The 14,264-nt window shown below is 46.7% G+C and overlaps 1 long non-coding RNA gene and 1 pseudogene across 1 annotated transcript; both read right to left on the reverse strand.

Annotated features, from left to right (window-relative positions):
- Positions 1-8,266: 8,266 nt before the first annotated feature.
- On the reverse strand, positions 8,267-10,304 carry LOC136545518 (uncharacterized). Its single transcript, XR_010781064.1, has 3 exons — positions 9,783-10,304; positions 9,022-9,279; positions 8,267-8,909 (listed from the first exon to the last, which is right to left on the reverse strand). It is a non-coding gene; the product is annotated as an uncharacterized lncRNA (long non-coding RNA).
- A 2,280-nt stretch (positions 10,305-12,584) lies between these two features.
- On the reverse strand, positions 12,585-13,985 carry LOC136545519 (uncharacterized protein At4g14100-like; annotated as a pseudogene).
- Positions 13,986-14,264: the final 279 nt, after the last annotated feature.

A 14,264-nucleotide genomic window follows, 5' to 3' on the forward strand; every position in this document is an offset into this window, starting at 1 on the left:
ACCTAGGAGGCAGTGGAGAACCGACATTGCGACACAGAGGCTGATGGTGGGCCCCTAAGGCTGGGCTGCCTATAGGTGGGGCCGAGCGGCCCCACCTGGCAGCCCCTCGCTCTCTGCCTCAGCGTGGTGTTCTCTGGTGTCCTCTAGAACCTTCTAGTGTCCGTTTTGTGGTAGATAAGCATAATTAAATCTGACATGTAGGTCCACCTTGATAGTTTTTTGGATAAACACTGTAGAAATCACAGATTCACCAAAACTTGTGGAATTTGTTAGTTTATACCCCTAGACCTTTGTTGGTGATCATACTTATTCCCTTATACATGTTTTATTGTCGGTTTATATTGGTTGTTAACTACCATCAACAACCTCTGTGTTTGTCCTCATCTTAAGGACGGTTGGGGTTTGCTTTTGTGAGCCCCTGGCATTTTGCGAGGGTGCTCACTTGTTTTGACCTCTGTGTCCGTTCCCATCTTAAGGATGGGTGGGGTTTGCTTTTGTGAGCCCCTGGCATTTTGCGAGGGTGGTCACTTGTTTTGACCTCCGCATCCGTCTTCATCTTAAGGACGGGTGGGGTTTGCTTTTGTGAGCACCTGGCGTTTTGTGAGGGTTCTCACTTGTTTTGACCTCCGCATCCATCCTCATCTTAAGAATGGGTGGGGTTTGCTTTTGTGAGCCCCTAGTGTTTTGTGAGGGTGCTCACTTGTTTTGACCTCCACATCCTTCCTCATCTTAAGGATGAGTGGGGTTTGCTTTTGTGAGCCCCTAGTGTTTTGCGAGGGTGCTCACTTGTTATGACCTCTGTGTCCATCCTCATCTTAAGGATGGGTGGGGTTTGCTTTTGTGAGCTCTTGGCATTTAAGGAATGTTTTGTACCGAGCAAGGGCTAAGCTAGAAGGCCCTACTCGGTACAAATCTTTACTTGTGTTTTATGGCGATGAGGGTGGGTCGTTCTTGAGCCACCCATTTCAGCGAGGATTGGAGTTTTGGGGAACAAATATTACATTAAATGGAAGAGCTACTACCTCATTAAAAAAACATTGCGCCCCTTCGTAAGGAAAAAGAGTGCAGTGCTGAGTTTTTTACATCTTTGAATGGGAAAAAGGAAAATTACATAGTGCAAACGCGTGCTAAGGCATCGCTAAGGGTAGTACTTGCGGAGGTCGTCGATGTTCCATGTGCATGGAAGCTTGTTGCCCTTGCTGTCTTGGAGATTATATGCTCCAGTTATGGTTGTTTGAGTGGCCAGGTAAGGGCCAAGCCATTTTGGTTGAAGCTTGCCTACCATTTTGGCATTTTGTTTTCTGATGAGGACATGTCCCCAGAGTTGATTTCACAAGGGTTCACCTTCTTGTTTCTCCATCAGGTGGTCTCAACTTGATATATGCGGAGGTTGTTGACTGCTTGGCATCTGAGTTCTTCTGCGATGTCTTTTGTCAGCTGCTCTTCATCTTAAGTGCTTGTGCCACCTTCTACGAAGGTGACTCTTGGTGACTTGTGAATAATTTCTTCTAGCAGGACAGCTTCATCAAAGAGGAGCTTGAAGGGAGTCAATTTTGTTGCCCTCGACTCGAAGGTATTGTGTGACCATATGACTGAGGTGAGCTCCTCAGCCCATTTACTCTTGGGTTTGCCATGTAATCTTCTAGAGATGCCTTGGAGGATTATGTTGTTTTCTCTTTCGACGAGGTCATTAGATTGAGGGTGTCTTACTGAGGTGAAGCATAGCTTCATTCCTATCTACATATAGAACTCTTTGAATACTTTGCTATCAAATTGGGTTCCGTTGTCTACTGTGAGTTCTCTTGGCACTCCGAAGCGGCATATGATTTGTTGCTAGAAGAATCTTTTGATAGTCTATGAGGTTATTGTAGCTACTAGCTTTGCTTCTATCCATTTGGTGAAGTACTCAATGGCAGCCACCTCATAGTGGAGGTTTCCTGGGGCTGTTGGCAATGGTCTGACTAGATCCATTTCCCATCGCTGGAGAGGCCAAGTTGGGCAAATTATGGTGGTTTGAGCCCCTAGTCTGTTTGAGTGTGTTGCTGAGAGTTGGCAACCTTCGCATTGCTGCACTAGCGAGGATGCATCGTTGACTGTTGTTGGCCAGTAGAACCCTTGTCTAAATGCTTTCCCCACTAAAGCCCTAGGTCCATTATGGGAACCACATGAACCCTCATGTATCTCCTTTAACAGTTGCTTTCCCTTGCTGGATGCGACACACTTGATTAGTGGTGCTGTTACGCTAGCCTTGTATAGTTCGTCATTAATGATTATGTACCCACGTGCCCTCTGCTGCATTCTCTTTTCTTCCTCTTTGGTTTTTGGTTCATGATATCCTTTGAGATAAGCCATTATGGGCGCTCTCCAGTCTTCGCTATGTATTGCGTTGATGAGATTTGGTGCTTTTATGTTTACTTCTATTGAGGGTTGACCGATGACCTCGTAGAAAACATCCGAGGGTAAGGTGATGCCCTAAGCTATGGCTTTTGCTAGTTCATTAGCCTCACTGTTCTCTGATCTTGGGATTGGTTTGGTCATGATTCCTAGGAAGAAACCCTTGATCTTAGGGACTATGTGTAGGTACTTTGTAACTCAGGATCTCTGGCTTTGAAGCTTTTCTCAATGTGGTCGGAGATGACCTGGGAGTCAGTTTTGATGATTGCTCGCCTTGCTGAGAGTGTGTAGAGCTTTGATAGAGCCAATATGATTGCTTCGTATTCTACGCTATTGTTTGTGCATTGGAATTCTAGCCTTGCTGCATATCTGAGTTTGATGCTAGATGGTGAGGTTAAGATTGCCTCTATTTTGGCTCATGTTGATCCCCACGCTTCGTCTGTGTGCACTATCCATATTGGTTATGTAACTTCCGCCGTGTTGTGAGTATCGGGGGTCCAGTTTGCCAAGAAGTCTGCGAGGGCTTGAGATTTGATTGCATTTCTCCCGACAAACTTTATTATGAAGTCATTGATTTCAGTGGCCCATTTTCCAAGTGGCCCATTTTCCAATTCGACATATGGCTTTTGGGTTCTTGAAGATGTTGTCGAGTGGGAAGCTCGAGGGTATAATGATCTTGTGCGCCTAGAAGTAGTGCTTCAGTTTTCTAGAGGCCATGACGACTGCATATGCTACCTTCTCTATTTCTGTATAGAACTTTTTTGCTCCATCGAGGGTTTTAGATACGTAATACACTAGTAGTTGCCTATTCTGATGCTCTTCTTGATTTTCTTTTACTAACACTGCATTTATGGCTTGTGGCAAGGCTGTGATGTATAATAGTAGTGGTTTGCCAGGCTAAGGACTGGCGAGGGTTGTGAGGTTTTGTAGGTAGGCCTTTAGATCATCGAAGGCTTTCTGTTGTGATGGTCCCTAGCTAAATAGGTCTATGTTTTTTAGTACTTCGAAGAAAGGAAGTCCTTGCTCTACGGACCTTGAAATAAATCTATTTAGGGTGGCAAGCCTTCCTGCAAGCCTCTGTGCTAACTTTCTTGAGGTCGGAGGTTCCATGTTGAGGATTGCATTGATTTTTTTCCGGGTTGGCCTTGGTTCCTCTTGCTGAAACAAGGCAACCGAGCAACTTTTCTTTGCTTATGCCAAATATGCATTTTTCTAGATTTAGTTTGAGCCCCGCATTGCGGAGGTTGCTGAAGGCCCTGTTGAGGTCTTTGATGTGGTTTTGCCTGAATTTGCTCTGCACGACGATGTCGTCCACATAGGTTGAGATTGCTTTGTCCTCTTTGAACACCTTCGTTGTCATGTGGGCGAAGGTTGATCCTGCCTTACGTAATCCTTCCACTATTCTTCTGAAGCAGTATGTTCCAAAGGGGGTGATGAAACTTGTCTTTTCCTCATCTTCCTGATTCATCCAAATCTAATGGTAGCCCGAGAAGCAGTCGAGGCGTGACAAGAGCTCGTAGTCGGCTGCTGAGTCAATGAGGGTGCTAATTCTTGGTAGAGGGAAATCATCTTTGGGGCAGGCTTTGTTCAGGCTTGTGAAGTCGACGCACATGCTCCACTTGTTGTTTTTCTTTTTGACTAGCACGACATTTGATAGCTTGGTTGGGTATTTGACTGGTCGAATGACCCCCGCATCTAGAAGGTGTTGGACCTCCGCCTTGGCTACTTGCTTTCTTTCTTCAGACATTTTTCTAAGTTTTTGCTTAACTAGGGGTGGTTTTTGTTCACGTCGAGGATGTGTTCAATAATTGATCTGTCCACCCCTCGAAGGTATTCGGCAGACCAGGCGAAGATGTCAGTGTTGTCACGTAGGAAATGGATGAGCACACTCTCAGTTTTGTCGTCCAGCATAGCGGAGATGATGACTTGCTTGCTGGTGTTACCTTCAAATAGTGGTACTTTCTTGGTTTCTTCTGCTGGCTTCACCCTGGCTTGTTGTTCTGATTCATCTGGCGATGACTCTTTGACTTTTGGTTTTTCTTTACCAAGGTTGTGTACATTTTTCTACCCTGGGGTGGTTGTTTCTTCTGCTATTCTAGCGAGGTCTTGGTTGCCATATACGGCAATGACGCCTTTGGCGGAGGGCAGCTTCATACAGAAATAGCCTAGGTGGAGGACTGCACTGAAAATATTTGTGACCCCTCGGCCGAAAATTGCATTGTAGTTGTATAGCATGTTAACCACATCGAAGGTTATGTGCTCTGTCCTGCTGTTGCTTTGATCGCCGAAGGTTACTGGGAGTGTGATTTTGCATATGGCTTTCACTTGTTTGCCCCTGAATCCGTATAGCGGACGTCCTACCGGCTGGAGGAGATTTCTATCCGGTTTCATGTTGTCAAAGGTTGATACAAATAGGATGTTGGCAGAGCTACCTGTATCGATGAGGATTCTTGTTACTGCCCATTTGGCTAGGTTTGTCTTGATGACCATCGCGTCAGTGTAGTGGTAATCCTTTAGTTTGAGGTATGTGCTATCGAAGGTTATTGGGATGTGAGACCATTGTGAATTTTTGTGCGGCTCTTCGGTAGCGAGGTGATGTACCCGCCTCATGTGCTCTTTTCATTGCCTCTTATTGACATGATCCTCGTTGGATCCTCCGGTGATTGCAAGTATTACACCGAAGGTTGCGGTTGGGTTGTTGATTGTTGTTTGGCTGGGTTGGCTCGTAGGCTCTGGTTTTACTTGTTGTTGAGGTTGGTTTGGCGGCGGTGGCGGCGGTGGTAAGGCTTGATGCTGGTTTTGCATTTGAGGTGGAGTGGGGGGATGGGTGACCATGTATGGTTGGTTGTTGGAACGATTGTTGTAGTTGAGTGATGACTGAAGGTTGTCATAGGTGTTGTAGTGGTGGTAGGATGGGTTGTAGGTTGCGAAGGTTTGGTATTGTGGGTGGTGGTGTTGCAAGGGGATGCCATAGTTTGCTAGAGTGTATTGGTATGGAGTGGTTGTAGGGGTGGGCTGTCTCCTTGTGTAGTTAACAGGCTTAGGTGGGCCTAAAGCTGTGGCTTGTTGTGCCTCTTGATATTCTTTTCCCTTCGCGAAAAATGCACATTTTTTATAGTGTGGCCTTTTCTCGGTTTGCAGAAATGGTAGTATAGCTTCGCTGGATCTCTTGGTTGGGTCTGCTTTGGGTATGTTCTCTGCTATCGTTTTGGCTGTTGGCGGCGGTTTGATGAGATGTTGGACTTGGTTGTTGTCTTTGGCGTTGCAGAGGTGTGGCCTCTATGGTATTCACATTGATTGGCTCACTATGAGGGTACTGGTTGCATTGTGGTGGTCTCAAAGGCGGGTGCGTTTGAGGTTTTAGAGCTTCAATCTTTGAATAGAAGACAGTGTCTGATCTGATGTACTTTTCCATGACCTAGTGCAGTTCTGCAATGGTTTTAGGTGGCTTTCTTGTGAGCCTTGAGGAGCACGGCCCTGATCTTACTCCCTTGACTGCTGCTAGGATCACTTCATCGTCTGTTATGTCTAGTGTCCTCGCTCTGAGCTAGATGAATCTTCACAAGAAGTCTCAGAGGGGTTCTCTTTCGACTTGAGTGCAGGTGAATAATTCCATGGGATTGGTTGCCGAAGGGCTGATACCTTTGAAGTTGTTGCGCAGTTTTTTGCGAAGGCTCCCCTAGGACTCTATCGAGCCTGGCAGGAGGTTGTTGTACCAGCTTTGAGCAATGTCCCTTGATATAATTATGAAAGATTTCGCCATGGTATACTCATGCCCGCCTGCTGCTGCCATTGCCACCTCGTAGCTCATTACGAATTGGCGAGGGTCTATGCTTCCGTCGTACCTTGGTAGGTTCTGTGGTTTGTACTCGAGCGGCCAGTTTTTGGTTTGGAGTATTTGGATCAATGGAGATTTTGGGTCGTATGGTATTGACGGAGGTTGGTTTCTGTGGTATTGTTGTATGGTCGGGGGAATGTATTCTGGGTAGATCTGGTGAAAATGAGGTGGTGGTGGTGAGGGGTGGGTTTGGGTGGAGCGGAGGTGGGTTTGGCTATAGTGGAGGTGGATTTGGGTGGAGCGGAGGTGGTAAGTCATATTGTTTGGGTAGATAATTTGGGTCAACTTCGACCGAGGCTAGGTACTCATCCATTTGCCTGAGTTGTTCCCTGGCTTCGTCTGCCTTCTGCCTTATCACTTGTAGGTGTGCCTGCCTCTAGTGGGCTTCGATTCGACGTCTTTTCTCCTAGAGGTCCTCATGCATCTGCTTTAGGGCTTCGAGGCCTCTCGCCTCTGCACCATCCTCGTCTTACGGCATGTGGCCGATTCCTTCTGCCCTAGATCAGTCAGGTTGGGGATTGGCTCTGGCCTCAGCTGCTAGGGCCCATCCGAATAGAGTTGTGCTTCCGTCGGTTGAGCGGTGGGTTGGAGTATTGGAGCCCCACTGGCTTCGCTTGTGGAGGTTCCTGCTGCCGCATCCGACCCTCGCAGCGGGGGCAGGTCCCTTTGGGTGTTTCTTCTTGTTGTTGCTATTGTTTTTGAGAAGTGGCGGACTGGGGTCCCCACGGACGGCGCCAACTGTGGGGTCACTCCTGGCCACCCGCCCTCGCTGAGGAACACGGGGGGAGGGGCTAAAGGTTTCCCATAGGGAGGAGGGCAGAGTAAGTAGCGAGGGTTAAGGGGAAATGAGAAAATACAAATAATATACTTATCGGGTTCATAAATCCAGGGTCCCTCGAGGACCGGCTTCCACGCCAGGGCTCGGCCTAGGAAAACAACATGTAGTTCATGGGCCGGCCCAAGAGTCGAAAACACAACAGGCCGGAAGGGCAGTCCGGTCGCCGACTGAAAGGTCTACCCAAAAGAACAAGCGCCCGCTCGTTAACTTCTTCGGCCCATCTCTCCGACCGGAGCACTCGCTTCGGGCACCAGCCGCCTCCGAGCGGTCTCTGTGATCGGAAGGTCTAGCCCAAAATGCTGCTTCCTACACCAACCCCGCGACTCCGACTGGGGACCTATAGGAGGCCTGCTTACCGCTCTTCTTCGACTGGCGCGGCCAGGGCCAACTAGGGCCATCCGACTGGGGACGTCCACTCGGAAGGGACCAGGGGCGAACGGAGAAGGCAGCGCACAAGTCAAACCACGATACCGGGACCATACCCTGTACACCTACGGGAACACTGCTCTACAACCACCCTGACACAAATAGTATTGTAGGCGCCGACATTTGTGTCTACAGTATTGTAGGCGCCATTGAGCTCCCATACGGCAAAAAGCCCCCCATGCCTCTGGGCATTGATAGTGGGCGCCAGGGTTCACCATACCTGGTACACATGGTAAGGGCTCATCACATAACAATAGTATTTTGTAGGTACCGACATCCACCCTTCCTGAAGAAGCCAACGCAACCTCCCATGTGCACCTGACATTCTACAGTGACATCAACAGTATTGTGGGCGCCTACCATCATCGCTACCCTCGTCGGCGTGGGCAACAAGGCATAGAAACATCCGTACTTTCTCCCTCTCACCTGTAAAGCCATCCCCTTTATCTATAAAAGGGGATGCGCTCTCTCCAACAATAAGAGGTCGACTTCTTCAAGTTCAGACTCACTAGATCGATAGCTCACGACCCCTCAAGCACGCGCTTGGACTTCTAGCTCATAGCGGAGTTCCGGTCACCCTCGGCCCTTCCGGTCGGACCCGACCGGGCCTCTTGAACACCCATCCTTTCTCCTTCTCGTTTGTAACCCCACTACAGACTTCGAGCACCTGGGCTCAGGAATAAAGTCACCGACCGACCCAAACTGGACGTAGGGCATGTTGCCTGAACCAGTATAAATACTATGTCATTGAGTGCTAGGCCACTTCCGATCACAACGTACAGCAAAACTACAAATATTCACTAGTTGGTCACTTTCTGTACCGACAATACTCATTAATTTGTCTAGAAAAATAGAATCAACATGACCCTTACATGAGCACTCTGGGTATTCATAAGTCATACCCGGAGGCAAGGTGGAATTACATTAGGGTTTCCCTCCGGGGGCTAAGCACCATACACAACCAAAGGGTACGGCGGTAATATTCCTTCCTCGTTTGTCGTCTTCCGGGTCTCCATCTCCTCGGTGGGACCGTCGTCGTCCCTGGGGTGGTGCCTTCCTGTAGTGGGCGGCGGCCCTTGCGTGAACACGGCGAGGGTCCGCCTTCCGTCGTTCTTGCTAGCCTCCCGCCGAGCTCCCCTTCACTCTATGCGATCTCCGGGTGCACCACCTGAACACAAAGGGAAGACGCCACGGACGAGAAACCCTCGCGGCGGAGGTCAACATCCGCAGCGAGGTGAGCTGGTTTGGTTAGCTGCGGGTCGAGGGTCAGGGGGGAGCGGTGCCGGGGATGCTTCCCCCCAACAATATGCAGCATGTTTTATATTAAATCAAATGAAATGTCATCAATACAAATGGACAGCACTCAAGACAGTTACTGACTTACTGTAGAATTCCTGATGGCAACCATAAGTTCTAGAGATGGATAAAGGATTTTAACATTCAGTTTAGTCCAAATGGACCACACAAGAGCAGTGTTTGGCTGCTGAAATATGCACTGTAGATATGGTCAGAATCAGAGATTTACCTCTAATTGCCGTCGTCGAACCCGTCGTCGTAGCCGACATGTACGCCGATGAGTCCGAGACGAAGCCTGTTCGTTTGGCTGTGGCGTGTCGTAAACATTTCCAGCCGGAACAGTATTTTTCTCTTACACAAACCAGCCAGCAGTACTTCTTCACGAACCAGCAACGATACGAACCAGCCAACCGAACAGGCAGCATGTCTCCGATGACGAGCCAACGACATAGCGCGTCTCGACAACAACTCTTTTGGGAATCAGTTCCTTGGCAAATTCAAAATAATTTAGGATTGATTACTGTTTCAACTATAAATTATGACGTGACAAGCAAACTGGTAAACAAGACATGTGAGGTATCAGTTGACTGCCAAAAGGTTGTATATATTTTTAAAAAGTGATTAATTAAATTACACATGTTTGAGGCCTTCATAAAGTATGGCTATTTTAGGAAAGCACATTAGTTAAATCTTTGTTCGCTCATGGCCGCACGAACTGATTCAGCATTTTTTTTCTATGAACTGGCCACCCATCTAGTTTTTTGGCAGGCTGTAAAGACATAAAGCTATGTAGAATACTGTTAATCCCATCACACAGGTATGCTCTGTTCAGTTCTCGTACATTCACAAGCCCTTTTTTAACTATAAAGTAAAAGATAGCGCTACCAAATAAATGTTTTGGCATTGTTTTATTCCTCAAAATCAACTCTATTTCGCTGTATTTCGCACAAATGGTAATGGAAAGGAAAGGCATGTAGAAAAAATATTCACCAATAAATCTGAGGTTCATGGGATGCCATTGCCACCATGCGTCCATGAACCGTGGGGGAAGACGGAAGAGATGAAACGACCAGACCTCTATAATTGCTCCTCCATCGATAGAATGCGTCGCTCTCGTCCATCCCGGCACCTCGAGTGCCAACTACACGGAACAAAAAAAAAGAAGAAGAAGAAAGAAACGTCAACACCCGCGACGCTGGCTTCCGCCAATACCTTACTCGACACCGAGCCGATCGAGCCTCTCCAGAGATGGAGTCCGGAGGAACGACGGGATGGGCGGAACCGTCGGCCGTCCCGCGTGCGGGCGTCGTGTAGAGGATAACGGAGAGGCGCGAGGGAAGATGAGGATGGCTGGACGGGTGGGATCACCTGGCTGGGGAGGTGAGGTTCTGAGAGCCTCCGTATCTGCCCTGAGCCCCAGACCCGGCCGGATGGCGGCGGCGGCGGCGGCAGGGGGAAAGGAACAGAAGAGACGAGAGATAGGAGGAGGATCCATTATCGTGATGATCTATATATCCGTGGTCTGTGATTGAGGGAGAAAAGGGTGAGGCCCACTGTCGTGTGTACGCAGACGTGGGTAAAGAGTTAAAAAAAAAACCGGCTTGGAGAGGCCGCCGGGCAACAGATCGCACAAAAATCTTACGTCTTACGGTGTGGCCCACTTATTAGAAAACAAGAGGCCTAATATCCCTTAGATCAAGGTCTCAAATCACATCTAAGGGTTAAAATATAGGGTGGGTAGAAGTTTTTAGGTAAAAGATATTTTAGAATTGCTTCGCTCTTTTATAATATAGATAGAATAGAATAGATAGATATAGATATACATGGTGGAACGTAGCATTATATTTATTTTATTTTACAATTATAGAAGTCTTTAGAAATATATATGTATCGTACTTTATGGATATTGATTGTAATGTACTTTATGAAATATTTATTTTTCATGTTTATTTTTTCACATGTAGATTTCAAATATGAAGGTAATACCTTATATTATGTTTCAAGATGACATATATGAATATGTTAAATGCAAACTTAGAATATTATTTTGCATTACCTTTCATAATATTAAAGGTGGATATTTATAAATTCATTAGGAGGTATTTTAAATTATCTTTCACGATAGACGTGAGTAATTTAGATACAAAGTTAGAGGACTATTTTAAATTATTGTTCATAAGTGACCAAGCTAGTTAATTTTAACGCAATGCTAGGGGTTATTTTAGATTATGTTTTATAATGACCAAGGTGGGTAATTTAGATGTAAATTTAGGGGTTATTTTGAATTATTTTTATAATGACAGATGTGGGTAATTTATATACAAATATGTATAAAGGGGTTATTTTGAATTATCTTTTGTAATGACAGAGGTGAGTAATTTACATGCAAAATTATGGGGTTACTTTATGTATTTTTTATAATGACAGTGATGGGTAATTTTTTAAATAAATTACAATAGATCCAATGGCTATTACCAGTGATGATGGTTAGAGTCTACCAAATCAAAGGTTAGATGTTTCTGATTATTTTGAAATTTTGTAGGATTTATCTTTTTTCTTAGCGCGTTTGGTGAGAATTAACGTGGTGCCTCCGTTGGCCTCTAATTAGTAATAGTAAGATGTTGAGCATATTAACTAAAATGATAATAAAGACAAACAGAAAGTATTCTATTACTGAGAAAATACGTGTTCAAATCCAAAATACCATGCGTTTGAGTTCACTTCCATCGGGTTCAAAGTCCTAACCATGAACCTCTCTGAGATGTGAAATTAAGATAAAATTCTCAGCTCAACTGGTGCTAAGTTTGAATCTAATTGATAATACGCGTCCAATTCGAAATATATAAATATTTATGAGCATTTCTAACTTTTGAAGAAAATAGGATTACTCTATGTATTCTTTTAATAGGAAGTATTTCAATTTTGCCTTTATTTCAAAATTGGTAGAACTTGAACATAACAATTGCCTTTTTCTTTTCATTCCTTTTTCCATGTTCCAAAGGCCTTTAATGGGCCTTCTACTAAACTGGGCCTGCTAAAGACATAGGCTTTCCAGGCTTTTCACGGAACAGAAAATACATGTTTTTGGGCAATCAGTACTGGCTTTTCACGGATCAGAAAGTACATGTTTTGTTGCAATCATAACTGCTCTAGTGTTGGATTACGTCTTTTTTAATAGAAGTACAAACGCTGATGATCATATTCATATCTACGCGTGTATACCTTTTTTTTTTAGAAACATCTACGCGTGTATACCTGACCCATAGGCGGACCGAGGTGTTTATGTTTAGATTCATAATCCAGTAAATGAAATTCTTAAATGGTTAACGTATAACAAAATCTAACTTTAATTTCGTGGTCTCGTTAGTTTTCTTGAAATTATGATTCATTGCTGTACTTGCATTGCAGGAGGAAAAAAAAGCAAGTTTTACACTAGAGCAACATTCAGCACATGATTGAGCACAAATTCTTGCTCATCGGTCAGGTTGCCCTCCCTTCTCTGCATCAGTGAGTTCTACCTTTGTGCCATTTGTTTCAGATTTCCAGGCATGACTATCCTATCTACAGCTAGGCAAGCAGCTCATTTCAGTCATGATCCAACCAACTAGCTTTCCGGATGCTCAAAAATGCAATTCCATTTGTGCCACTGCCGGATAGTCAAATTCAGTGGATCGGTACCGATTATGAACCTTGCATTCTCCAAGAAAATAGTACTCCTGGCAGCTACGACTCATCAAATTTCCAGTTCCAGGAAATGTAGAGTGATTGTTACAAAGCACAATGCGATCAACAGAGGATAACAGAATCAACAGGGCGTGGATCACCGTTGGCAAAGCCTCTCATCAGCCAATCATAGAAAAAACAGTCACTGGTCAAATGATGCAGCTACAGCTGCAGCTGGAGCCCCGGCGAACCTGATCAGGCTGTTCATCACATCAACCCTACCGGATCTACCGGCATCACTATCAACTCCAACCGCATCCACATTGGCGGTGCCGGCATCGCCGCCATTGAAGCAGTAAGCGGGCGCCTGCCACTTGGAGTCTTCCAGCACTCCTCCCACCTCAAAGCTCATTACATGCTGCTGCATCCCTGGGGAACAAGAACACAGATCATCATTCACACTGCTGCATCAACCACGTACTGCATAAGTGAAGAAACTGAAACTAAATAAGATATTCACGGTTCAGATAAACAGAGACTGCAGTAAGAAGCACAATGACAAAATTTACTAGTGATCTCCAATTAAGAACCTAAGCAATTGGAGAAATCCAGACTGCATCTGTGCACAAAAAAAAAATTCACATAATTTATACCGGAAAAATGCAGAAATGTCAGTACTGCAAAAAGACAAGCAGAGTTCCAAGTGTCAGGATAACTATTCGGTGTAATTCAGACTGCATCCCTGCACAACGAAATTGTAGAATCGCCACTATAGCTGCATCAAAGGGAGAAAACAAGTTCCTACAAATTTAGACTGCATCCTTCTTCTTTTTTTGAGAAAAATTGCACGCATTGTTAGATCAAAACACCCGAGAAGGGTGTGAATCACCGAAAATCCGCGGCGCCCCATCAAGAGGCGACAGAAAGTATAGATGGAATGTGCAGGTGATAGCTGCCATACCATTGAAGAAATTCCAGCGGACGGGGCGGCCGGTGGCGACTTCCTCGTAGTACCAGACGAAGTCGACCTTGGTCCAGAGGTGGCAGTCGAAGCCGTCGACGTGCTCGTGGCCGAGGTAGACGGAGCCGGCGGCGAGCCAGTCGGGCGGCAGGAGCCCCACGGGGAACAGCCTGCTGTGGCAGGACCCGGAGTCGAAGAAGTAGGAGGTGCCGTTGGTCCACTCGACGTCGTAGAGCGGGTCGCCGGAGAGCTGGTCCCGGATGAGGTTGAGGTTGCGGCCCCCGGGCCAGTCGTAGTAGAGGTCGATCAGCTGCAGCCGGCCGCCGCTCTCGGTGAGGTTGGTGAACACCACCGCGTGGAACTGCTCCGGCTACGGCGTCGGCACCGGGGGAGGGGCGCCGGCGCCTGCCGCATTGGCCGCTGCGGGGGATACAGCGGAGAGGAGGAGGAGGAGGAGGAGGGGGAGTGGGAGCACCGCGAGGGGCGACGGCGGCGGCGACATCGGCAACTGATGCGCCTTTACCCGGGCTTATCGCTTCGCGTGTGCCTACCTTCCACTAACCAGCCAGTCCAAGCTGGACCGAGGGAGCAAGTGGTCTGTAAAGTGGGCCCCACCGTTTCAGTTGTGAAGTTGTAAAATACGACTCGGAGAAGTTTCAATCGAATGGCTAGCGGCCGGAAGTCCGACTACGACCACAGCAGGCGTTGCGCATCCACCGTATCCCGTTCAGTTTCCACGTAACAGAAGCGCGCCCCATCCCGTCCCCGTAACAGAAGTGCGTCCGTAACGCCGCAGCGCCGTAACAAACAACGAGCTTGTTCCGCTGTTCCGCGCTGTAGCTACAACA

This window comes from Miscanthus floridulus, chromosome 3, assembly GCF_019320115.1.
Source record: "Miscanthus floridulus cultivar M001 chromosome 3, ASM1932011v1, whole genome shotgun sequence".
Classification (NCBI taxonomy): Eukaryota; Viridiplantae; Streptophyta; class Magnoliopsida; order Poales; family Poaceae; genus Miscanthus; species Miscanthus floridulus.